This window comes from Nelumbo nucifera, chromosome 2, assembly GCF_055504915.1.
Source record: "Nelumbo nucifera cultivar China Antique chromosome 2, China Antique-T2T, whole genome shotgun sequence".
NCBI lineage: Eukaryota > Viridiplantae > Streptophyta > Magnoliopsida > Proteales > Nelumbonaceae > Nelumbo > Nelumbo nucifera.
The window spans coordinates 95719243-95745404 of NC_142650.1; the positions used below are offsets into that span (position 1 = coordinate 95719243).

At 45.0% G+C, this 26162-nt stretch overlaps 1 pseudogene; it reads right to left on the reverse strand.

Annotated features, from left to right (window-relative positions):
* Window positions 1-13882, reverse strand: part of LOC104590285 (heat shock cognate 70 kDa protein 2-like) — a 38409-nt pseudogene extending 24527 nt beyond the window's left edge.
* Between the last annotated feature and the right edge of the window lie 12280 nt (window positions 13883-26162).

Below are 26162 nucleotides of genomic sequence, written 5' to 3' on the forward strand. Positions count from 1 at the left end.
TTGGTTTGGTCAGCAAACTACTAACCCGGGCAGTCAAACTGTTTGAACCATCCAATGGTTTTGTCAATGTTTTTATTTTTATTTTTTTTTGTTAGAATGGGCTATCAGCTCAGTCTAAATGATTAGACCATTCAACCTGAGAATCGGACCTCTGATAGGTTCATTGTCCGATTCGTTTTAAAAACCTAGATTTATATTATTACTATTCTCTCTCTCTCTCTCTCTCTCTCTTTTAAATGTAATAATCATATGCATTAAAATAAGAGACCTTGGAAAATCCAAAGGTCTCTCTCTCTTAAATGTCTTTTTTTTAAATGTAATAATAACATGCAATAAAATAAGAGGTTGGAAAACTCAAAGGTCTCTTTGTAACAATGTGGAGCTTTATTAATATCAAGATAAGCAATGATTATTTTTTATATTTTTAAAATGAAAAAAAATAAAAAAAATGCAAAAAATGAAGAAAATATGTAAATAGCTTCTCTCAAAGTGGAGGCATGGGATCAAACCCATATAACTGTAGGCTTTACTTGGTGAGGTCAGGAGACCTCACATGCACAGAATTATACAAAAATTGATGATGATAATGCAGAGGATAAACACTCAAGCTCATCGTTGGTGATTGGAGAGTTAGAGAAACTAGTCAAAAGAGTTTGGAGCAATATGCTAGCAAATTCTTAGTCCATGATTTGGGAAGAGAAAGATGTGGGATCCATCTATTATTTTCTCTTAAAAGAGAAAATTTCAACGAAGCCCACTTATTGCTTCAAGTAACGTCCACCTATTATTTTTCTCTTAAAAGAGAAAACTTTAAATGAGACCCACTTATATATTATTTTCATGTAAAACACACCTAAAAGAGAAAATTAATTAAACGGATTTTATTTTATGTAGTGGGATCCATCTCTGTATCAAACATGTCTAGTGGAGTATAAAGAGGCATTTACTCTATATCAAACATGTCTACTGCCACAAGTAGTACGTATTAGAATTAGCCCACTAATCAACCTCCTTGATGTTTGGGACCAGCACCACAGCCACGAATAGAACTTGAAGGGCCATCACCGTCCATTTTGGCGATGATAGGATTGATGATGTTCTCAACCTCCTTCATCTGCTTATCGTCGAAGTCATCCACCTCCGCCAGCTAGTTGCTGTCTAACCACGATTGCATCCTCGATCTTCTTCTTGTCCGCTGGGGCAAGCTTGGCACCAAATCTTCTCATCCCTCAGTAATGTGTTCCTCATCTCATAGACATACTCCTCCAATGCGTTCTTAGCCTCAGCCTTCTTGTGTCCCTCATCCTCCGACTTGTACTTTTCTGCTTTTTGGATCATCTTCTCAATCTCCTCCTTAGACAACCTACGAGTGTCATAGGTGATGGTGATCTTGTTCTTCTTCCCAGTTCTCCTCATGTCCTCTGCAGAAACATCTAACATATTATTGTTGGCATCTTTGTCAAAGTACACCTTGATAGAAGGAACACCTCTTGGAGCAGGAGGAATGCCGGAAAGCTTAAATTTACCCAACAAGTTATTGTCTCTTGTCCGCGTACTCTCGCCCTCGTATACTTCAATCGACAGAGCATGTTGGTTGTCTACTTCCGTAGTGAATAAATGTTCTTTTTTTGGCGGGGATGGTGGTGTTCTTGGGAATCAACACAGTCATGGCACCTCTACCCTTCTCCACACCAAGAGAAATAGGGGTAACATCCAGAAGTAGGAAGTCCTGGACTTTATCCTTACCCTCACCACTCAAGAGAGCAGCCTGCACAGCAACACCATAAGCAACGGCCTCGTTGGGGTTGATGTTCTTGTAGAGCTCCTTCCCGTTAAAGAAGTCCTGCAACAATTGCTGGACCTTAGGAATCCTAGTAGAGACTAGAGACCCACCAAGGACGACATCGTGAACTTTACTTTTATCCATCCTAGCGAGTTCGGATTTCCTGCACTTGAGCATTTCCAATCGGATTTTAACACGTTGTGGTTCACATAAACATCTGGCTCACATGAACATTTATTAATATTGCAAATTGTTTCCGTTTAATTTGGATTCAGCCACGGTGACCGGAGGAGCAGCAGATCCCCCTTCATTTTCTAATTTCCCTAATAATCGACTTGGACTTGCCATTTTGGAGAGCGAAGCGTGTTGTACTTGGCTGTTCTGATGTGCTGCCGGATTGCACCTCCGGCTGTACTGTGAAGTTGCAGTTGTTGATAATAGTTAATGTCTTTAATAATACCCCTGTAGAAACTGAAGCAAAATAAAACAAAGAATATAATCCAAATCAAGAAATGAAATATGCGCAGAGTCGTCCTTGACACAGGTTCTTATAATGCATTACTTGAAACAAGCGCAGTAAGAATAACACAAGACAAGAAAAAACGCAAAAAACGTTAAGCTAGGCCAAACTGTGAAATAGCTTCAGATTGGCTGTTTTAAATTGTCAACAACCATAGAAGATTTTGAAACTTAAATGAAGATTCAATCTACCCAAGCGGTAACTTCCCCATTAGGCACTAGCTCTTTTTTTCCTCAAAGAGTATTTGTCAACGTTGTTTGATGCCATAGTGAATGATCAAATAAGAGAAAGTGATCTTCTGAGTACCAACTTCTGTTACCCAGAGATGGAAAGGATTGAAGGGTGTATCCGTGAAGCTGGCCGCCGCTCTTTGATTGTCGAGTTGGGGAAGAAGATGAATAGTTCTCTTTTTCATTTTTTAATTTCAAAAAATATTTTATAAAATTATAAGAGGACAAAGTTCTGTTTAATTTTTTGGCACATGTGAGACGGGTGTGCATGTGAACCACGACGTGTTAAAATCCGATTGGAAGTGCACCCCAGCATACACGAAACTAAGTGCAGGAAATCCGGACTCCATCCTAGAATCCCAAAGACACTTTTCAACGGACTCCATACACTTTCTGAAAAGATCCATGTTGAGCTCCTCGAATCTGGCACGGGTGATTGTGCAACAGAAGTCAATACCCTCGTACAAAGAATCAATTTCAATGGTGGTCTGGGCAGAAGAAGACAGAATCCTCTTTAATTACCCTCTCACAATGAGTCCTCAGCTTCCAGAGGGCTCTGGGATCCCCACTTATGTCCTTGTTGTGCTTCCTTTTGAATTCCTGCACGAAGTGGTCCACCATGCGGTTGTCGAAGTCTTCGCCTCCAAGATGGATGTCTCCAGTAGTGGCCTTGATCTTAATGAGATCTTCTTCCACTCTCGATCAAGAAGGATGCATCCAAGGCGCCACCGCCGAGGTCGAAGATTAGCACGTCCTTCACTTCATCTCTGCTAAGGGCCTTCGTATCCAGACCATATGCGATGGCAGCCGCGCTGGACTCGTTGATAATACGCAAGACGGTGAGGCCGGCAATAACACCAGCATCCATTGTCGCCTGACGCTGAGAGTCGTTGAAGTAAGCAGGGACGGTGACAACAGCGTTCTTTACAGTGGAGCCAAGGTAGGCTTCAGCGATCTCACGCATCTTCATGAGGACCATGGATGATATCTCCTCGGGAGCGAACTGTTTCTCCTTACCCTTATAGGTGACCAAGATCTTCGGTCTGTCACCAGGGCCGGCAATAACCTTGAAGGGCCACAACTTAACATCGCTCTGCACAGAGGCATCACTGAATCTCCTACCGATCAAGTGCTTTGCATCTGTGATCAGTAAAAGAGTTGCATTCAACAGAAATGAATATAATAGAACATAATTAGTAAGAAAATCCGATTCCTTTGTCCAAGGTAAAAGATTGCATCAACTTTCAAGAAGACGGAACGATGAAGACCAACTAAACCAACACTCATCCTATCTATCAGCGCTTAAATCGAGCAAACGCAGCTCCAAATAAAGAGAGAAGAAACAGCATAAATGTGAAACCAATATAAAGATTTAGGACCAAGAAAAGATAGGAGTTTAAAACTCGCCAAAGGCGGTATTGGTTAGTGATGAAGGGAAATTTGGCCCGACCTCGCAGTTACCCGATACGTGGCAGAAACAAGCAATTCGGGACAGTAGAGCGCCCGAAGCAAGCACCGAAAGCAAAGTCCAAGCTCGCTACTGAGCCCGAACTCCAGACCGCCCTACTAGGAGCCCGAGCTCCCCACCAAGGGCCCGAGCTCCCTGCCAGGAGCCTGAGCTCCCTACCAAGAGTCCGAGCTCCCTACTGGGAGTCCGAGCTCCCTGTTAAGAGCCTGAGCTCCCTACCACGAGTCCGAGCTCCCTAGTGGGAGTCCGAGCTCCCTGTTAAGAGCCCGAGCTCCCCGCCAAGAGCCCGAGCTCCCTACCAAAAGCCCGAGCTCCCTATTAGGAACTCGGAGCTCCCTACTGAGAACCCGAGCTCCCCAAGCCTCGCAAAGCTGTGACCCGAGCCGGCCCTTGGCAGCTCGGAACACTCCCCAAACCGAACTCAAAGACACCTCGCTCACTCCAACACTTCGCCTCTGAAACACCAGGCTGATCAAACGTACCTGATGCTAGGGATGTCCGTATCCTTGGGCGACGCACCTGACTGATTTGGGATCCGACGCCTGACAGCCGCCGCACTTCAAACGGCCTCCTGCTACCGCCACCTGCCACCGTCATTACTAACCGCAGAGACGGCTCTAACAAAGGAACAGTGGCGGTTCTGACCGGCTAGAGGAAATGACATCCGAACTGGCAGGAGTTCAGAAGTAATCATGCCCGATCTGACAGAAGCCTGGGAGTGAGTGCGCGAGGTGGTTATAAAAGGCTCCTACCCCCCAGAAACGAGGTATGTTAACCTTTGCGCTATTTGGTCTATCTTGCCTTTAAGAAACTCTAACTTGAGCTTCGGAGCCCATACGCCGGGTTCTCCCCGGAGCTTCTCTTTTCCCTCCGTTTCAGGTCTTTGACCACCCGATTCAGAGGCAAGAGCGTTGACAGCTAAGATCGGCCGGATCGTGCACCATCAATTGGCGCCGTCTGTGGGAACGCTTCAAAAGGCCTCCCTCCAAAACTTTCGTACCCTTTTCTTCTTCTTTGAAAAACTCAATACTCATGGCCTCATCCAGCAACGCCGGACGTGGCACAGAGACAAACACCACCGGGGAACAGCCCCAAGTTCCCGTGGTGTGTGTTGGGCAGTTCACCATCCCCCTCTCGGTGGATGGAATCCCCAATCTGACTAGGCCACAAGCAGTGGCGCCTGTAAGCTTACCTGCCGCAAGCATCCCCTTCCCTCTTCCCATCGAGACTACCTTCACTGAACCAACCGCCGTCCCCCTGGCAGCTAGCCAAAATCGGTTGGACGACCTAATGCAGTGCATGCGGGCAATGCAAGCCCAGATGCAACAGTTCCAGCAACACCAGCTTCACCAGCACCAAGTGTTGCACAACCTCTCCCAGTACCACTATCAACAACAGTTCCCCCAACTGACACCGAACCAACCACTACTTCCACCTCGCCACCCTGCCCCGAAACCAGTCAAGGCCTCTCTGCAGGATGGGCGCCTCCACCAAGGAAAGGCCTCTAGGCCCCAGAATCCCCCAAACAGCCAAGCCTCGTCCCCAGGCCGGAGAGAAAGAAAAGTCATCCCCGCCTCGCGGCTCGCAGGCGGATCGGGAACCTCGCCCGCGAGATCGGCACCTCGGGGCTCCAAACCGGAGTCCCCACTGGTGGAAAACCGATTCGGCGCACTGGCAGCAGCGGACTACCAGCACTCCGGGCCCATCGAGCTCGGCAACACGGAGGCCAGCAGCGCCAGTACAAGGCCCACTCAACAGCGAAGGCGCCGTCGAGGTCGACGAACCGCCGCCCGCGTCCTGTCAGAGCTCAGAGGCAAAGGCGAGACGAGCTCGGACGAGGTAGAAGTTGCCCCGATTCTCTCAGTTCCTTCCCCCCTCGCATCAGAACTCCTGGTGGTCCCCTTGCCCAGAGATTTCAAGCTCCCGCCCCTAGACAAGTATGACGGGTCCTTCGACCCCAACGACCACATGGACGCTTTCCAGTCCCAAATGCACCTCGCCAGAGCCAGCGAATCATGCATATGCGTGGCTTTCACCACCACCCTCAAGGGGGTAGCCCGCACATGGTATAGGAACCTGGCCCCCGGATCAATAAAGTGTTGGGCTCAATTTGTGCAGGTCTTCACTGCACACTTTGTCACCAGCAAGCGGTGCCCCAGAGCAGAGGAAAGCATCTTCGGGGTAGTCCAAAGGGAAGGAGAACCCATACGGGGCTACATCAAACGATTCAATGAGGCATGCTTATAGATACCGCGATTAGACCCCGCGGTGCAGCTCGCCGCAGCAAAAAGAGGGGTGATGCACAAGGAATTCAAGTGGCACATGGTAGCTAACCAACCTGCGACCATGGCCGAGTTCCTCAAGCTCGCGGACAAGTTCATGAAAACTGAGGAGGAAATCCACCAAAGAACCGAGGGGGAAACGAGAAAAGAAAGAGGGACGGCGAGCCCTCAAGCTCGGCCGGTTGAAAAAACCCAGCCCGGGACCCAAAACCGAACCAGTCGTTCCGAGCTCCCTTGCCAGTTCGGACGGATTACACGCCACTGAACACGAGGCGGACCGAGATCCTAATGACGATCAAGGACGCCCCATACGTGAAATGGCCACCTCGCCTAAAGGGAAATCCGAACGAAAGAAACAAGAATTTGTATTGTAGTTTCCATAGGGACCATGGTCACAGTACCGAGCAGTGCAATAACCTCCGAGACGAGATAGAGGGGCTCATCCGTCGCGGATACTTAAGAAACTTTGTACAACCCAACAATAATAGCAATAAAGCGGATCGGCCAAGCGAGCACGAAAAGGACGCCCCCGAAACCAGCAGCAGGCCTGCCGAACCGATGCAGCAACAACCTCCGGCAGAAAGGCCAATTCGGGGAACCATCCATGTAATCGTGGGAGGTTCGGTGGTAGCGGGGTGTACATCAGCGGCAGCCCGGACTTCAGTTCACGAAGCGGTCCTCGAGGGGCGGAACCCTCCGAAAAGGCCAAAGACCGAGGAGCCAATCCTCTTCACAGAAGACGACGCGCGAGGAGTTCGCTACCCTCACGACGATGCACTTGTCATTAAACTCAGGATCAGCGACTTCGAGGTTAGGCGCGTACTTGTAGATTCAGGCAGCTCGGCGGACATCCTCTTCAAATCGGCGTTTGATCGGCTACAGCTGCCGAGGAGCGAACTAAAGCCCGCAAGCACTCCCCTGGTGGGCTTCAACGGAGAGGAAGTCAGGCCCCTTGGAAAAATAACGGTGCCTATGGAAGTCGCCACGTGGCCTTGTGTGGTCAGACTCAACCACGACTTCCTGGTGGTCGTGACCCCCTCCCCATACAATGCCATAATAGGGCGGCCAATCACGCATATCCTGCGGGCGGTGGTCTCCACCTACTATTTGGCCATGAAGTTCCCTACGGACTTCGGTGTGGGGGTAGCGCGGGAAGACCAGCTCGAGTCCCACAAGTGCTACGTTGCCGCCCTAAAGGGAAAGACCAAGGCAGCCGGCAACCTCGATCTGGAGCGGCCCACGGAACAAGGCGAAGAACGAGCCTCGCCCACAGAAGAAACAGTCGCGATCCCAACCTCGCCTGCGGACCCAGCTCGCGCACTCCAGATTGGTGCTTCCGTCAAAGAGCCCCTACGGACCGAACTGGTAAGTTTTTTACTCCAAAATTTAGATATTTTTGCATGGTCTACAGCCGATATGCCCGGTATTGACCCTAGTCTAATAACTCACAAACTCAACACTGATCCTTTAGTTAGACCCGTTAGACAGAAGAGACGGAACTTAGCCCCAAAGCGCTGGAAGGTGGCCGACAAGGAAGTCGAGAAGCTCCTCGTGGCAGACTTCATAAGGGAAGTCCATTACCCGAGCTGGGTGGCCAACCCTGTGCTAGTGAAAAAGGCAAACGGCAAGTAGCGCATGTGCGCCGACTACACCGACCTGAACCGAGCTTGCCCGAAAGACAGCTTCCCCCTTCCTAGGATCGACCGCCTAGTGGACGCGACCTCAGGACATGAACTGCTAAGCTTCCTGGATGCCTACTCAGGCTACAACTAGATCCGGATGGACCAATCCGACGAGGAAAAAACCAGCTTCATAACCGAGTTCGGTCTATACTGTTACAAGGTCATGCCCTTCGGATTAAAAAAAGCTGGGGCGACCTTCCAAAGACTTGTAAATAGGCTGTTTCGGCCCCTGATCGGCACAAAGATATAGTGCTATGTAGATGACATGGTCGTCAAAACACGGTTTTCGCGAGAAATAATAAAAGACCTGGACTCTGTCTTCCAAATCCTGCGTCAGTTTAACATGAAGTTGAACCCCAACAAATGTGTCTTTGGCGTCACCTCGGGCAAATTCCTAGGCTACGTTGTCAATCGGCGCGGCATCGAGGCCAACCCGGACAAGATAAAAGCCATCCTAGATATGAGACCGCCTCGGAAAGTAAAAGAAGTTCAAAGGCTAAACGGCCGCATAGCCGCTCTAAGCCGCTTCATGTCCTAGTACGAGGCACTGATAGCCGGGCTAAACCTGACGCACAAGGTTGGAGCAAAACACATGGTTATTTGCAGTGATTCCCAGCTCGTAGTCAACCAAGTTACAGGCGAATACGAAGCGCGCGAACTCACAATGATTGCATACTTGGCAAAAGTAAAGGGAGCTCTGTTCAACTTCCAGTCACACTTCATCAAGCAAATCCCGAGGTCAGAGAACGCTGAGGCCGACGCCCTGTCCCGACTAGCAAGCACGAGCCACAACGCTAGAAGAACCATGTACGTAGAGGACTTACCTCAGCCCAGCATTCTCGATGGGGCAGAAGAGGTCGCTCCTGTCACTGAAGCAGAGCCGAGCTGGATTGACCCACTCGCGAGCTTCCTGCTAGACGGAACCCTCCCCACGGACCGCAACGCAGCCAAGAGGGTGCAGCGCTAGGCAGCCAAATACGTCATGATAGACGAACGGTTGTACCGACGATCCTACACGCTCCCCTACCTGCGATGCTTACGCCCGGCCGAAGCCGAGTTGGTACTCCGCGACACCCATGAAGGCTTGCGTGGCGGACACTTGGGGGGCAGAGCCCTCGCCCAAAAAGCACTTCGACAAGGATACTACTGGCCAACGATGAAGACAGAGGCAATCGAGCTCATCAGAAAATGCGACAAGTGCCAGAAGCATGCCAGCATCCACCATCAGCCCGCTGCCGACCTCAAATACCTCACCAGCCCCTGGCCCTTCGCCCAATGGGGCATCGACCTCCTGGGGCCATTCCCACCAGCAACAGGCGGGAGAAAATTCCTAGTGGTGGCAGTAGATTACTTCACAAAGTGGATAGAAGCTGAACCCCTGGCAATAGTTACAGCCCGAAACATACAAAACTTCTTTTGGAAGAACATTGTATGTCGCTTCGAGCTACCTCGGGTACTGATCTCCGAGAACGGCAAACAGTTCGAAGATATCAAGTTCCAAGAATGGTGCCGAAGTATGGGAACTAGTCAGAACTTCACATCAGTCGCACACCCGCAGGCAAATGGCCAAACAGAAGTAATGAATAGAGCCATCCTCCGCGGACGAAAGCACGATTGGACCGAGACAAAGGTTTGTGGGCAGACGAACTACCAAGTGTTCTATGGTTACACCGAACCACGGAAAAAACCGCCACAGGTGAGACCCCCTTTAACCTCACATACGGCACCGAGGCAGTAATCCCGGCGGAAATCGAAGTACCTACGTTGCGACTAGAAGCGTACGACGAACAAACAAACGAGGGCGAGTTATGCACCAACCTCGACCTACTGGACGAAGTGAGAGACCTCGCGCACATCCGAACTTCGGCCTACCAACAAAAGGTAGCTCGGTATTATAACGCGCGAGTAAAAAAGAGGAACTTCCGCGTCGGCGACCTGGTTCTTCGTAAGGTCATGGTGCCTGAACCCGGCGTAGGGAAACTTGGACCAAACTGGGAAGGACCCTATAGAGTAAAGAAAGCACTCGGTGGGGGAGCATACGAGCTCAGAACCCTAGAAGGAAAACAAGTACCCCGAGCATGGAACGTTGTCAACTTAAGAAGGTACTACCTATAGGCCACCAAGGCAAGTACCCCGAAGCCATTTCATGTCAGAAAATGAACTGAAGGACCGAAATGGTCAGTTCGGCAAAAAAATAGCTCGAAGACAGGACAACCAGTACATGAACAAAAAGCCATTTCATTTCAGAATAGATGTGTACATTCGAAAAAAAAAAAATGTGTACATTTCATTTCACAAGCCAGGGGCTACTTCATCGTTATCAGAAGCCACTTCAACAACACCCGAAGGACCTGCCTCCCCCTCGGAGTCCGGTTCGGCATCCGCAGCATTAGCCATTTCTTGAGTAATGTGCAAAGTGGATATGGCGCTAGTGTCGAGCTCGGGGTACGTATTCCGGATCATCCACCGGCTTAGCTTGAAACCCCTCCTGTAGGAGTCTACCATCAGATCATCGAAATCCGGCGAAGCAATGTAATCGCTGACAGCCTTCTTCTTCGCGTCTTCGATGCCTTGAGAGAAGATCTAAGTCCTCTCCCTGATATCCTCCTGAAGATACTCAACCTGGTGCTACAGGTCCAGCTTCAACTCCGCCATATTCTTCACCACCACTCCCATGGCCTCAGCATCTCTCTGAGACCTCGCCTGCCTAGACCGCGTGAGGCGAGCAGCAGCCTCGGCAGTTCGAGCAGCTTCCTCGGCAGCTCACGCCTGCCTCGAGTATCTCTCCACCTGGTTCGCTAAGGTGTGAATAGAAGAGTTCACCTATCAAAGGAAAAATGGGATCAAAGGAACGAATAGAAGAATAAAAGCCGAAGAACTCTAAAAAAGGGAACACTTACCACCATAGTGTGAGTAACGGCACGGCAGGCCACTTGGTGCAGAGGGAGCTCGGTCCACGCCGCAACTTCCTCGGGAAACATCGCCTCCTTACTCCGTTGAAGAGCATGAACAGGCGACAGCACGCTCCTGAAGCCCCCGGGGGCCTCTGAGCCCGACGGCCCAGCTCGCGTATGGGCAGACTTGGAGTAAGCAGGAGCCCCAATGTGCGTGGTTTCGGCATAAGGAGCCCCCGCCGGCTCCTGCGTAGGCGGAACCATCTCGGGCTCCTCCGCCGGATAGTCCGGCACCTCGAGCTCCGCACCCTGGGACGGTTCGGCGCGAGCTCGCTTAGCCACCCGTTTTTTCCTCTTCATGCCCTGGAACAAGTGCCCACCTCGGGTCCCTCAAGAGTCCATCGTACCTGCGAAAAGGAGTTCGGCATCAGTAAGACGTCAAAGAAGAGCAAGACAGGATCGCTAGGGAAAGAACCTACCCGAACTCAGGCCCACAGCAATAAGCTTGGCCTCCGTTAGATACCGTTGACACTCTAGCCCGAGCCGCGCCCATTGCCGGAGGCGCTTCGCCGTCTCCTTATCAAGTGTGACACCAGAGTCGGGAGCGGCCACCCCCCATCCGGTCTGAAACGGCCACCCCAGCGCACTTCGCACCCCAAAATAGTCCCGCTTCCACGCCAGGACCTTATTAGGGAGTCCGTGTAAGAGCTTGAAGCCTGGGCGAGGGGACAGGTAGTATGCCCGCCTACGCCCAGGAAGGGGACCCGCTTACTTTTTCAGCATTAAAATGGAAGAGAAAATCTCCAGATCTAGAGGAAAGTTCTCGTCACAAAATAAAGAGATCGTCCCCACTAAGTTCCTAATAGAGTTCGGGTGAAGCTGGCCGACCGTCACACCGAAGTGGTTTAGGACCTCGACGAGAAGAGGGTGAAAGGGCAGTCGCAGCCCCGCGGCGAGCTGTTCTCGGAAAATCACGATCTCATCAGGACCGTGTTCCCAAGGGAAGCTACCCGTAGGGATGAAGTAAGCGTGCTCCCCGGGCAAGTCGTAGTAGTCTATGAGGGATTGAAGCCCCTCAGGCGTCATAGTCGAAGGACCGAACTGATCTATAACCTGGCCACGACGGGAGTTGGACGCCAACCTACCCGAAGCACCTCAGCCCGTAGGATCAACCCATTCCTCAGGACCTACATCGGGCTCACTTGAACTACCAGGGGACGCAAACCGATTGGTAGAACCTACATCAGACCCGCTTGAACAGCCCGAACCCTCCGAACTAGACATCAGAGAATAAAGCGGGATTCCGAAAGCACTCACCCGGGAAGAAGACTGAAGGAAGACCGCGAAAGCTCGAACAAGCAAGGAACCTGGGACGCGAGCTGAAGAGCCTGAACGCGAACTGGAACTTAGGCGCGAGTTCAAGAGATACAACAGTAGCACAGACGGGGTCCCCCCCCTGCGTGCAATTTATATCCACTATGGCCAGAAAGTGACGGCCCAGATCGAAGCCAATCCAACGGCCCACAACCGCGGTAAACCGCACGTCTTCCAAAACCAATCAGCGCACGTCTCTCCGAAACCGACGAGGCGTCGTGCACGTCTTGTCAGAGGACAGCTGTGGCACGCGTCTTCCCAAAACTGACGGGGTGTCGGCGCACGTCTCCTCGCAATAAAAGCGTCTGCAGCGCAACTCCCGAACAACTGCCGTCACGACTCCCAAGCACGCACCCTTTTTTGAAAATCAAATTAGAGCAAGCGCGCTCAGCACGGACCAAAACCCTCCTACTACCTTGCAAACTCCCCGCGCCAAGACGGGACCCTTGTCGCAGGGAGTGGGGGGCAATTGATGAAGGGAAATTTGGCCCGACCTCGCAGTTACCCGACACGTGGCAGAAACAAGCAACTCGGGACAGTAGAGCGCCCGAAGCAAGCACCGAAAGCAAAGTCCAAGCTCGCTACTGAGCCCGAACTCCAAACCGCCCTACTAGAAGCCCGAGCTCCCCACCAAGGGCCCGAGCTCCCCGCCAGGAGCCCGAGCTCCCTACCAAGAGTCCGAGCTCCCTACTGGGAGTCCGAGCTCCCTGTTAAGAGCCCGAGCTCCCTACTAGGAGTCCGAGCTCCCTGAAGAGCCCGAGCTCCTACCACGAGTCCAAGCTCCCCGCCAAGAGCCCGAGCTCCCTACCAAAAGCCCGAGCTCCCTATTAGGAACTCGGAGCTCCCTACTGAGAACCCGAGCTCCCCAAGCCTCGCAAAGCTGTGACCCGAGCCGGCCCTTGGCAGCTCGGAACACTCCCCAAACCGAACTCAAAGACACCTCGCTCACTCCAACACTTCGCCTCCGAAACACCAGGCTGATCAAACGTACCTGACGCCAGGGACGTCCGTATCCTTGGGCGACGCACCTGACTGATTTGGGATCCGATGCCTGACAGCCGCACTTCAAACGGCCTCCTATTACCGCCACCTGCCACCGTCGTTACTAACCGCAGAGACGGCTTTGACAAAGGAACAGTGGCGGTTCTGACCGGCCAGAGGAAATGACATCCGAACCGGCAGGAGTTCAGAAGTAATCATGCCCGATCTGACAGAAGCCTGGGAGTGAGTGCGCGAGGTGGTTATAAAAGGCTCCTACCCCCCAGAAACGAGGTATGTTAACCTTTGCGCTATCTGGTCTATCTTGCCTTTGAGAAACTCTAACTTGAGCTTCGGAGCCCATATGCCGGGTTCTCCCCAGAGCTTCTCTTTTCCCTCCGTTTCAGGTCCCTGACCACCCGATTCAAAGGCAAGATCGTTGACAGCTAAGATCGACCGGATTGTGCACCATCAATTAGGTTCCTGGCAGCCTGGTTAGCGCCATCTCTGATCAAACGCTCAGTATCAGTGAAAGCAACACACGATGGCGTAGTCCTCTTGCCCTGGACGTTAGCGATGATCTCAACACGACCCTGCTGCAAGATCGCGACGCACGAGTATGTAGTTCCAAGATCGATACCTATAGCCGGACCTTTTAAATTTTCGGCCATTGTTCTAAGCGCAAACCGATCAAAAAGAATCGAACATTTATACAAAAATTAAGGAACCTACGATGTATGATGAAAAATAAAGGGATAAAACCGGTTCATAAAATGAATTATATATCAGTGAGTGCAACAATCAGTTGGGGTCCATAGCTCAGTGGTAGAGCATTTGACGTCACTGGTTCGAACCTTTGTTTTTTCTCAAATGTGATATATTTTGCAAAGGTGCCGCACAGAAATCGATCTATATATAGATCTGCTGCTTTGTTTACACCATTCAGCTTGGTTTCTTCCACGGGCTTTTGATTCTTCGACTGCTGGCTGTATAGACAGGAACAAAATCTTTTGTCAGAATGATATATAACCTGTAGCTGCCACCCCTTTCAGGACTTCCGAAAACTGAATCAACAAGTAAAATCAAACCTACAACTTACATTGGATTCGAAAAATGAAAATAAAATTGTATTGGTCTATTCTTCTTGGTTCTTGCGTAAAAACTTTCTGAGTTCCTTCATGCGTTTTCTTTTCATTCCTTTTCACGCCTTTACAAACTCTTTTCACAATCAAACCACGCGTATTTAACTATTTATCACAACTAAGTTGTCTACAGGAACTTTACAACGCTCGAGAGGCGCTTTGGTTTGTGTATTTATCACAATTAATTATATCTACCTCATCTCTCGAGAGACGCTTGACGTCCTTATTAATACAGGGACGGCGAAATGTTCTCTTCACAGTGTTTCCAGAATCAGATGGTGAGTTCATTTCAATTTTCTTCTGCGAGTCTTGCCCAGTTTGATTTTATAATTTTGCTACGATGACAGGAGTTCCGGCGGGGACCATTTGGCGGAGAAGGTGGTTTCAAGGGGGAGTTCCCACATAATATCACAATCATACATGGAAAACATTTCATCCTCCTACATAGTATTATGCAGGGGAGATATTCCCAATTCATGGGAATAGTATGTTGTGGGTAGACGTGGATAGACTTCTGGTGTGTAGGAGATCCGGATTGGATTTCAAAATTACTTTCCCCCGATTAATGGAGGCATTACAAGAGTCATTTTATGTTAAGAGTTACGACCATGATGTGATCCGTTCCATCAAATTCGGAAGCATCAATCCTATAAAAGGGGGTTATATGTACTCAAAAGTGGGCAAGCACATTTCGAAAAAGACTAAGATAACCAAGACCAATACTGATGTATCCATTTCCCTCTAAGACCCAAGTTAACCAAAACCAATACTGATTAATGATCTCATTCTTCTTTGTTAAACTTTTTACATGATTATACATTGAAGGCCATATCAAACCTTTTTTTTTCTCATACTAACCAAAAGAAAATATAGAAAATTTGAACAAAATCATTTAGCATAAAAAAATATTTATTATAAGCATCTTAAATAAATTATTAAATAAAAAAATTTAATTGTTCTCTTGCAAGACAAGGGTGATTCAAAAGAAAACAAGTGATCCAATGACATCCCATGCTCCTACGGCAAATCCACTTAAGAAATTATTTCAATCTGTAATAGAAGAAGGATAGATATTAGAATTAATGTTGAAATGCTTGCTTCAAATGACACAAATAGTAAAAGAATCTTACAAATCAATAAAACCAAACAATTGGTACACCAACAACAATTCAGATTGTCATGTAACGTCCATGTGGACGTACTAGAAGTGCATCATTGATGATAAGAATGTCGATCACAACCTCAACCCATCCTGGACCAAATCAGATACCGCCTACGGTTTTTGATGGATTGTTACTTATAATAGTTGCTTCCGCTATAGATGCAAACATCCCTTGATGGCTAGTCAACAAATAACATTTCATGTTTTCCTACAAATGTAATTCAATCATTATCAAATGTCTTTGTATTAATTTTAAAATTAATGCATCAGAGAAAAAATAATACTTACAATTAAATTCTATAAATCATTGTTATGGTTGGCACTAAATTGATGGTAAAAGGGGCTTTGGAAAGCATGAGTGAAGAGTGGTTTGGAAACTGAGATGATTCTCCTTGTGAGCCCTTATTTATACACGATGGACACAAATATCAAATTAGTCCATAATAAGATTTTGACTACATATAAACAAACTATTACCTGTCTATTAGCTGACCTAGCCTCCATTTCATCCAGTTGAGCTCGTAATTCCCTATTTCCTAGGCCAATTTATTTGCATGCTCTTCAACTATCTTTTTCCTTTTTTTGTGCAATTCTTGTTTGCTCTTCATTCCTTTGTCGAGGGCCATTGAACCTATTTGGGTTTGGACCCAATCCTAGTCCATGCACTTGGCCATGACGCTTTTGGCCTGTTACATAAGCATATATGTCATTTGGTCCATTATCCTCCCCCTATTTTAGATTTTGTAACATATAATTTTCCATTTGTTCCTTAAATAGAACACACAAATTGAAAGCACTAGAAGATCATCCATTAATGTGTTATTAATAATAATGGTTTAACATGTCATTAATAAATTATAAGATTTCATATTTGAAATATGGTTACCATTATATCAACAAATTGTGGATCAACAGGTGCCCCATCTTTCTCCTTATGAGTCGTAAACTGTAAGTGATATTTCTTTATTCCTTTCCTTTCACTGTTATAAAAAAAAAGTAATATATATTTTCATTCTTAACATACAAATGATATAAATATGACAACAAACTTGGTAAATCAAATAACACGATACCAATTCTTCTCGAATCCTTACATAACTCTTTGCACCAGCAGTGTGCTTTAATCTCTGTTTAGAGAGATTAGCTTTATTGATCATAGCTCATGCCTATAATCATATACAATTTTGTTAGATATTCAATACATTCAATGTGGAACTTGTTTTAGTATATCTACCACACTTACAATCCCCTTCTCAGACTTCCAAAAGTTAACCAAGTCTTGCAATATCTGGACTTGGGTAAAAGTATTTAGTCTTTAAATCACATTTCCAATCTTTCCACTTCTTACCCGAGGACTTCATAGAAAAGTCTTTCAACTGCTCATCAACATCATTTTTTTTCTAGAACCAAAATAAAACACCAATCAATATGGTGTCACAAGATAAATAATATTAAAAAACAATGCATTGATTACCTCAACTGTGTCCCATATGTCTTTCTTTAATTCATTGGGGACTTTTCTCCGGTCTACAATGTCTATGGGCAATTTATATGATATTCATGAAATAGAACCCGAAAACTTAACCAATTGCTTTGATCCTTCATCACTCGATTGGTTATGTTCATTTGTCTCAACCTTAATACGCTGTCATTCAAACATGTTCCAATCATCTAATGCCATGGTTGGGTCTCTCAGCTTACGTGTATTAGTAGAAGACGGCTCTCTAATAGGCTGGCCTATAGTGGATTCTTCTTACAAGTTTGAGTGAGGTGTCGGGGGCTGAGTTGAATCATACTCTGTCTCATGTCTTGGTTTTGTGGTTAGTTGGGGCATTGGTCGGCTTGCTTGTGACCATGTTCCGCAAAATCATTTTCACATATTTTCAATATGGCTAGTATATAGTTATTTTAATTTATTAAAATAAAAAAGAAAGAAATACAAAGGAAGTTGATCAACAGTCACTCAAGAGAAAAAGAAACAGAACTATACTTCCAAAAAGATAACTATAGCATCCAAAGATTAAAACAACCATTGACTCATCATGCACAAAGACAAAAAATGGCATACTTGGAATTTTGTATGACATTATACAACTTAAAATATTATTTAATTATTTTCCAATGATACAATAAAATTCACATTGACTCTAACTTAGCCAAAATCAACTTCATCGTTATCTTCAAAATTAATGGTCACTGTCAATGTCCCCATCATTATTATTAACATCATCAGACTCAATATAATCTTCACTCACTCCATTTGATTGTATGGAATCTTATGCTTGCTCAATCTCTATACAGGGTGCATCTGTTCTATCCCAACTAACATCATCACCACTTAATGGGATATTGTCTACCAAGTTTTGCACACTATGAGGCTTATCTGGTATATCACCATCATCTTCATCTGCATCAACATCCCCATGCATATCATATAAATCTCTAGGATTTGTCTTGACAACAACATGCCAATTTGAGTTAATGGGATCATAACATAGAAAACATGTTCTGCTTGAGAGTCTAAAGCAAACGGCTCATCTGTACGCAACAGGTGATTGAAGCTGACAAGAGTAAATCCAAATTCGTCAACCTCCATCCCCTTACCTTGAGCAACATCAACCCAGTCACATTTGAATAACATTACCTTCAAATGATCATAATAATTCAATTCTATAATATCGGTGAGCACACCATAATATGCAATGTCACCTAAAACTGGGTTCATATCTCGCGTATTGGAAAAACTATTTGTTTTTATAGTCACAACAATGCCACTATTTTGGGTTTTACTATTTGCTTCATGTTCAAAATTTGTTCTTTTCCCTCAATACACAATGTCATTATCTATATAACACTCAAAGGATATCTTATCGAAAACATGATAATGGATTAACATCAAATATTTCCCAAAAGGAAACTTAAAATATGCATTACTAACAATGTTCATAAACCAAATAGGAAATTCCTTATTGTGGATTCTCTACACAACATGTGGCCATGATTTAGGGTTCCCTCCACGAATCTTTTCAATGTGTTTCTTACAATTGCATATGTTGACACAAATTTTGCGCAAATTTTGGAGCACAAAAATTAATGAAGACAAATCGAAGAAATTTAATTTAATTTCTTTTGCAGAAATTTAATTTAATTTCTTTTGCAGAAATTTAAGTGGGATACAAACTCTCTTTTTCTTGGCAAATAAAACCCTCTGATTCTCTTGTCTTGGACAAAATCCGAAACCACGACTAGAACTTGCAATTATGAGAAGCAAGTAACGCCCAACCTTGTGTTAGCGAAAATTTGCTCACGCTCAATCAATGATTAAAACGTGAACAACTGAAAGCAATATCCTCGCTTGTAGAATTGACAGAAGCCTTTTAGATTACGGGAACTTAAAGATCGAAATTTCCCCAATTGATATGGTACGAAGTTGTAGCAATTTCTGTGCTTTGGCAATTGAAGAGTTGGAGTCTTTCTTCTTTCTTCCTTGGTCTTAGTGTAGCCCATTTCTTCTCATTTTTTTTCAAAAGCAACGGAAGTGGTCAGAGATGAAATCGGTAGTTGAAGGGAGGGGGGAGCCGAATGGGAGAAAAACCAACCGAACAAGAAGGCCCCCCATCCCCTTTTATAGTGAAAGAGCTTGCCCAATTCAGATCCGATTGGGAATCAAGCATTTAATTTGGGGGATCCACAAAATTAGCTATATATGACTATTAGCAGGATTCTCTCCACCGATTTTGGGTTTAATGCAATTAAGATTGATTGGTGAGAGAAACGACTAGTTGGCAAGGTTTTGACTCCACGATTTCAAGGATCTTGTAAATCCGGTTAAGCTATCTACTAGCCAATTGTATTTCCCTTTTTAGGGATCTTAATTTAAGTGTGATTAGCATTCAGTTGGGCCCCACTGGGCTGACTGATTTCTTAACCAATCTTGCTGGATTAAATCTTGTAATATAAGGATTTGAATGGTTCATCATGGAGAGGAATCCCATTTGTTGATGGGTTGGTGGGGTAACTCTCCCTTGGGCTGAAGGATTAGTGGGCCCCTACACTAGGTCCCACCATGATGGGCCCAAAAAATTATATTCCAACAAATGCCCCCCAAGTTGGTGGTTGTTTTTGTAATTGGCAATGCAACCACCGACTTGTAAAGTTTATACTCTTGCAGGCTAGGAGCAGAGAATTTTCTCTTTTTTCCTTTTTTTTTTATGCCATCAGTAGTTCGTACTCTTGTAGGTTACTGAGTAGGATTTTTTTTTTTTTTTTGGTTTTAGCCATTCACAGTTTATATTCATGCGAGCCAGGAGTGATACAAATAATTTATTTTGTGACTGCACCTTTTCAGGTTGCCTACATACCCCTTAGAGGGATCAAGTCATGACGTAATTCATAAGGTAGTTTGTGACTTGGGGCTTTATAGATAGTTTAGGCTCTTATCTAGGAGCTCTTAGTGGATAGTTTAAGCTCGTGTCCAGGAGCATAAATAGTTTAAGCTCATATCTAGGAGCACTTAGTGGATAGTTTAGGCTCGTGTCCTGGAGTTAATTTTGAGTTACATAGGAAGTTGACTAGTTTATACTCATACTCGGGAGTCTTGTAAACAGTTTATGCTCGTATCCGGGAGCAAACACTAAGTTATTTAAAAAGTTGAATAGTTTATACTCATACTTGGGAGTCTCATAGATAGTTTATGCTCGTATCTGGGAGTAAATTTTGAGTTACTTAGGAAGTTGACTAGTTTATACTCATACCCGGGAGTCTTGTAGACAGTTTATGCTCATATCTGGGAGCAAATTTTGAGTTACTTAGGAAGTTGACTAGTTTATACTCATACTCGGGAGTCTTGTAGATAGTTTATGCTCGTATCCAGGAGCAAACATTGAGTTGTTTAAAAAGTTGAATAGTTTATATTCATACTCAAGAGTCTCGTAGACAATTTATGCTCGTTCTAGGAGTAAATTTTGAGTTACTTAGGAAGTTGACTAGTTTATACTCATACTCGGGAGTCTTGTAAATAGTTTATGCTCATATCTGGGAGCAAAACATTGAGTTGTTTAAAAAGTTGAATAGTTTATACTCATACTCGGGAGTCTCGTAGACAGTTTATGCTCGTATCCAGGAGCAAATTTTGAATAGTTTCAAAATGACGAGTAGTTTATACTCATACTCTTGGAGTTTTGTAGACAACTTATGCTCGTATCTGGAGCATAGATAGTTTAAGCTCATATCCTGGAGTATGGATAGTTTAGGCTCATATCCAGGAGCATAGATAGTTTAAGTTCATATCTAGGAGTACAGATAGTTTAAGCTCGTATCCAGTAGCGAACTTTGACTCATCTTCTTTTCGTGTAATGTGTGGTTGTATACATAGCTACACATCCTCTAGAAAAGAATTCCTTTTGTATGTACTCTTGTAGAGTAATTGGAAGTTGAGGGCTCGTTTCAAAACTTCATTAGTTACCATTCTCAGTGGTTTGGTAACAATGTTCTTGCCTTGTCTTTTCTTACTTTTGAGGGGTTTCTATGATCGAACCTTCCTTTTAATTTGCTTTGGTTGTCCACAAGGTAGAGTTGATTGGTGTGGCGCATGACGCTCCCGATGTGTAATGATGGTTCAATCATCTTTTGAGAGTGACGTGGTGGACCGGGGTGAAGGAATTTCCTTGGGACTTAAGGCCTGTGCTTGTGCTCGATTTAGTACTACCCCTAGTGTAAAGCAACAAGTATAAGGGTCATTGGGGATTTGTGTTTGATTTAGTAATGCCCCCGGTGCAAGTTCATAGATGACAAGACGATGAGGGCACTGGAGAGCTTCAGGTTCAAAGGATCCAAATGTAACGGTTGTCATGTTAGCGGTCGCTATGTCCTCACTTGGATCTAATTCGATAACTCTTGACTCGGCCAATTGCATTATCTTGTCTTTGAGGACAAAACATTTCTCAACTAGATGGGTAATTACCCAATGGTAACGACAATACTTCGGATGATCAAATTTCCCTTCCCCTTCTGGTCGTTTACTATCAGGAAGCTCTATAAGCTTTTCGGTTAGAAGGGCATCCAACATTTCTAGGACATCTGAGTCAGGGAATGTATACACTTTCGCTTTCAATTCCTTAAGAGTGAGTTTTGGATTTTCTTTCTCTTGTTGAGTATTTGATTTTATTTCTTTCTTGCTTTTTTTCTTCCCAACAACCTTGAAAGGGGCTATTGAGGTTGATAAAACTTGCATCGGCCTAGACGATTTTGTCTCATTTTCACCATTTTTCTTTTCCCTTTGGAAATTATCCAGGTGATGTTCTCCAAAGGTAGCCAAGCTAAGTTCCATGTCATGGGCGCAGGTGGCCAATTTGTCAAATGTTTGGGGTTTTATTCCCTTGAAGTTGTAATGCAAACCCTAATGCATGCCTTGAATACAAGTATCAATAGCTAAAGCTTTTGAGAGCTTGTCTCAACAGTTAAGGTAGAGATTTCTCTTCCTGCCGATGTAGTCAACAACTGGTTCATCCTTCTTTTGTTTTGTGGTCGTGAGTTCATACATGTTTACAGTATGCCAAGTACTATAAAAGTGATCCAAGAACTCTCTTTCTAATTGGTCCCAACCATCGATTGACCTGGAAGGGAGGTTAGTGTACTAGTTAAAAGCATTTTCTCGTAGAGATCGTACACATTGCTTTACCATCAAATCACCATAGGTCCCAGCATTGTTGCACGTCTCCACGAAGTGCGCAATATGTTGCCTGGGGTTACCTTTCCTGTAAAATAGTTGAAATTTTGGGAGCTGGTACCCTAACGACATAGGCATATGATCAATGCACTCAGTATATGGCTTAGTATACATTGAGGATGATTGTGAGACATCTCCATACTGAGCACGTATCGTGTCAGCTATCATGTTTTGGAGTTGTACTGAGAGGGAGGCAACCGAAGCATGTTAGGCGTCCTGTATATTAGTACCTTTTAGCAACTCCTCTCGAGGAGGGTTTACTTGTAGAGTGAACCCTGGTAGGTGCGAAGGCCCCTGGATGGATGTTGTTGTTTGCATTTGTTCCATTCAGTTCATGAGAGAAGCAATTTGAAGGCCTTTCTCTTCCACCGTCTTTTTAACTTAGCGATGGTTGCAACCATCTCAGCAAGTTGTTCTTCCACTATAGTAGCTCCCGCCATCATAACGGGCGCTACCAAAGTGTAGGAGTGTATCTGTATGTAATCGGACCCTCTAGTCTTAGGGGAGTTGGGATGAGAGTCGAACCTTGAGTCGTACTAGATTCTGCGTCCGACACGGGTATTTGTCCACTTGGATGCTCAAGTGGAGTTGTTGAGATCAACTCTTTTCTTGGAGCTACCCCTTCCTTAGTAGCATCCTTCACCATTGGTATCCCTAAAGGTTCCATTTTGGTGTTTCGGCTTTTTGAAGGGACCCCTAGAGTTGTACAAGGAGCAAGAGATGCAACCAATTGTGAATTCTTGGACCTCGTCATGAGACAAGTGGTTGGCATCTCGTAGTTGTAGGCTAAAAATGCACTTGGTTCGGACGAGCTTGAGCTATATGTGGCATTTTTCTTGTTCTCGATGACACTTGAAATGGTTCTCTTTGGAGCCATGCGTCCAAACTGTTTGTCAAAAACAAGCTTGATGTTTTGACTTGAGAGATGAGAGGAAAGAGAAGTCCCACCGGGCATGCTAGAAATTTGTTGACACAAATTTCATGCTAAATTTGGAGCACAAAAATTAATGAAGACAAATCGAAGAAATTCAATTTAATTTTTTTCTTGCAAAAATTTAAGTGGGATACAAACTCTCTTTTTCTTGGCAAAGAAAACCCTTTAGTTCTCTTGTCTTGGACAAAATCCGAAACCGCAACTGAAACTTGCAATTATGGAAAGCAAGTAACCCCCAACCTTGTGTGAGCAAAAATTTACTCACTCTCAATCAATGATTAGAACGTGAACAGCTGAAAGAAATATCCTCGCTTGTAGAATTGACAAAAGCCTTTTGGATCATGGGAATTTGAAGGTTGAAATTTCCCCGGTTGATGTGGTACAAAATTGTAGCAATTTCAGTGCTTCGGCAGTTGAAGAGTTGGAGTCTTTCTTCTTTCTTCCTTGATCTTAGTGTAGACCGTTTCTTCTCCTTCCTTTTCAAAAGCAATGGAAGCAGTAGGAGACGAAATCAGTAGTCGAAGGGGGGGAAGCCGAATGGGAGAAAGACCAACCGAACAAGAAGACCCCCCATCCCCTTTTATAGTGAAAGAGCTTGCCCAATTCAGATCCGATTGGGAATCAAGCATTTAATTTGGGGGACCCACAAAATTAGCTATATATGACTATTAGCAGGATTCTCTCCACCAATTTTGGGTTTAATGCATTTAAGATTGATTGGTGAGAAATGACTAGTTGGCAAGGTTTTGACTCCTCGATTTCAAGGATCTTGTAAATCCAGTTAAGCTATCTATTAGCCAACCGTATTTCTCTTTTTAGGGATCTTAATTTAAGTGTGATTGGCATTCAGTTGGGCCCATTGGGCTGACTGATTTGTTAACTAATCTTACTGGATTAAATCTTGTAATATACCGATTTGAATGGGGCTCAGCATGGCAAGGAATCCCATTTGTTGATGGGCTGGTGGGGTAACTCTCCCTTGGGCTGAAGGACTAGTGGGCTCCTACACTAGGTCCCACCATGATGGGCCCAAAAATTATATTCCAACATCATAGAATTGTAAGCATGAGTCGTGGTTATAATAGAGCATTATAAACCTCAAACATACAACAACTTAGTCAACTTACTCAATATATGGGCCACTAGCATTATAATTGCCTAACACATATAAATGTGCTTTCATTAGTGTTTCCTTGTCCAGTTGAACATGAAAGGGACTTCCAATGAAATGGCATATGTCCATCCTCTTTATTTCTTATTGGCCTATTTAATGTAGTTTCAACACCTCAGAGGTATCTAGAACAGAAGGTCAGCACTCATCCACTATGTATCCCTTGGCTATACATTTTTCTGGCCCAAGGTTCAAAATATTGATATGCCGGTAGGGGCATATCGGGCGATATCGATACTTTTTTTTTCAAAACCAGTTCAAGGGGCAGTTTAAGGCTCCTCCACCCATGAACCGATCAAAACTCCGATACACCCACTATAGGGGCTGTAAATCTTGAATGATACGTATCGGTCAAAACCCCGATACACCCACTGTAGGGGCTGTAAGCCATTTTTATATGGCTGTTGGGGGGCCAACAACCTATGCTATTGAGGTGACAGGATCTGCTCCTCACAAATGGGCGCCTCACAGACACATCCATTGTGCATTGGGAACATCTCCCGTGAATAACAACTAATAAGCACGAGAAATATTCCCAATGCATGATAGGATGTGCGAGTGAGGCACTTGTGAGGCGCCTGGTATGAGGAGCAGATCTGGTCTCGCTGTTGAGAACATTTTTAGGCTAAACACGTTCACCAATTCATGCACATGTCTATGTTTATAGTTAAAAAGAAATAGGGGCAATTACTATTTTACCCCACTTTATGGTACCATGGCATTCCCAAAAACATTCTCAACATCATAGGCTGTTGGCCCTTACAGCCTAAGTTTTTCTAAGACTTTTCGCCCTCAGATCTGAAAGTCATAAAGGAGGAGGAGACTTGTCACCCTCAGATTTTAGAGTTGTAGAGGAGGAGAAAATTATCGAGCAAGAGATATCCCTCCAAGATATATACAAATGATGAAAAAAAAAATAGAATCCCTAATTGATGGATATTCGTTGGATGCCCATGACCCAACCCACCCAACCCATTTAAATTCTTTTATTAGGTTGACCCACCCACTAAGGACTTAGTATTAAAAATTATGGCCCAACCTGCTAATAAATGGGTGGGTTGGGTGGACTGGGTTAAAAATTACTACCCCTAGTTCTACAAAAAGTCGTTGATTGAGTCAATAAACTATCGGTCTGGATGGTTGAACTGCCAAACCGGCTGGCAACACAATTAGCTTGTGACAGTTTAGATTTCGAATGATTTTTTTGGAGGTTTAATAGTTTGAAAATGACCACCGTGTCCCAAACTCATAGCTTAAGCCAGAGTGCTCAATCCCACTTTTTTCTAGGAAAATTCCTAATTGGTACCCCTGTACTTTGGGCCTAGTGTCATTTTGGTCCCCAAACTTTAAAATACGACAATTTTGTTCCCAAACTGTCAAAATGTGCCCATTTAGTACCAACCGTTGAGTGACATTTCAAAAGACACAAATGCCCTTCAAGTGTCATCTAATTTTCTTTATCAACCATCCAAATGTTGACGAAAAATGATGTGACCCCAACCTTCTTGAATAGAAGAGAAAAGGATTTAGGATTATAAATGACACTCAAAGGGTATTTGTATCTTTTCAAATGCCACTTAACAAGTGATTAATGGTTTTTGGTACGCACTAAATTGACATGTTTTGAAAGTTTCAGATACTAAATTGTAGGGTGTCAATTAGACTGGATTTGGTCCAATCCGATCTAGTCCAATGTGAGTCCATTATAAATGGATCAGGTCCAATCCAGTCCAATGAATGCGTTTGGACCAATTTGGACTGGTCCAATTCAATATGTAGACCGTTCAATCTGTTCAAATTTATTTTGATTTAGAT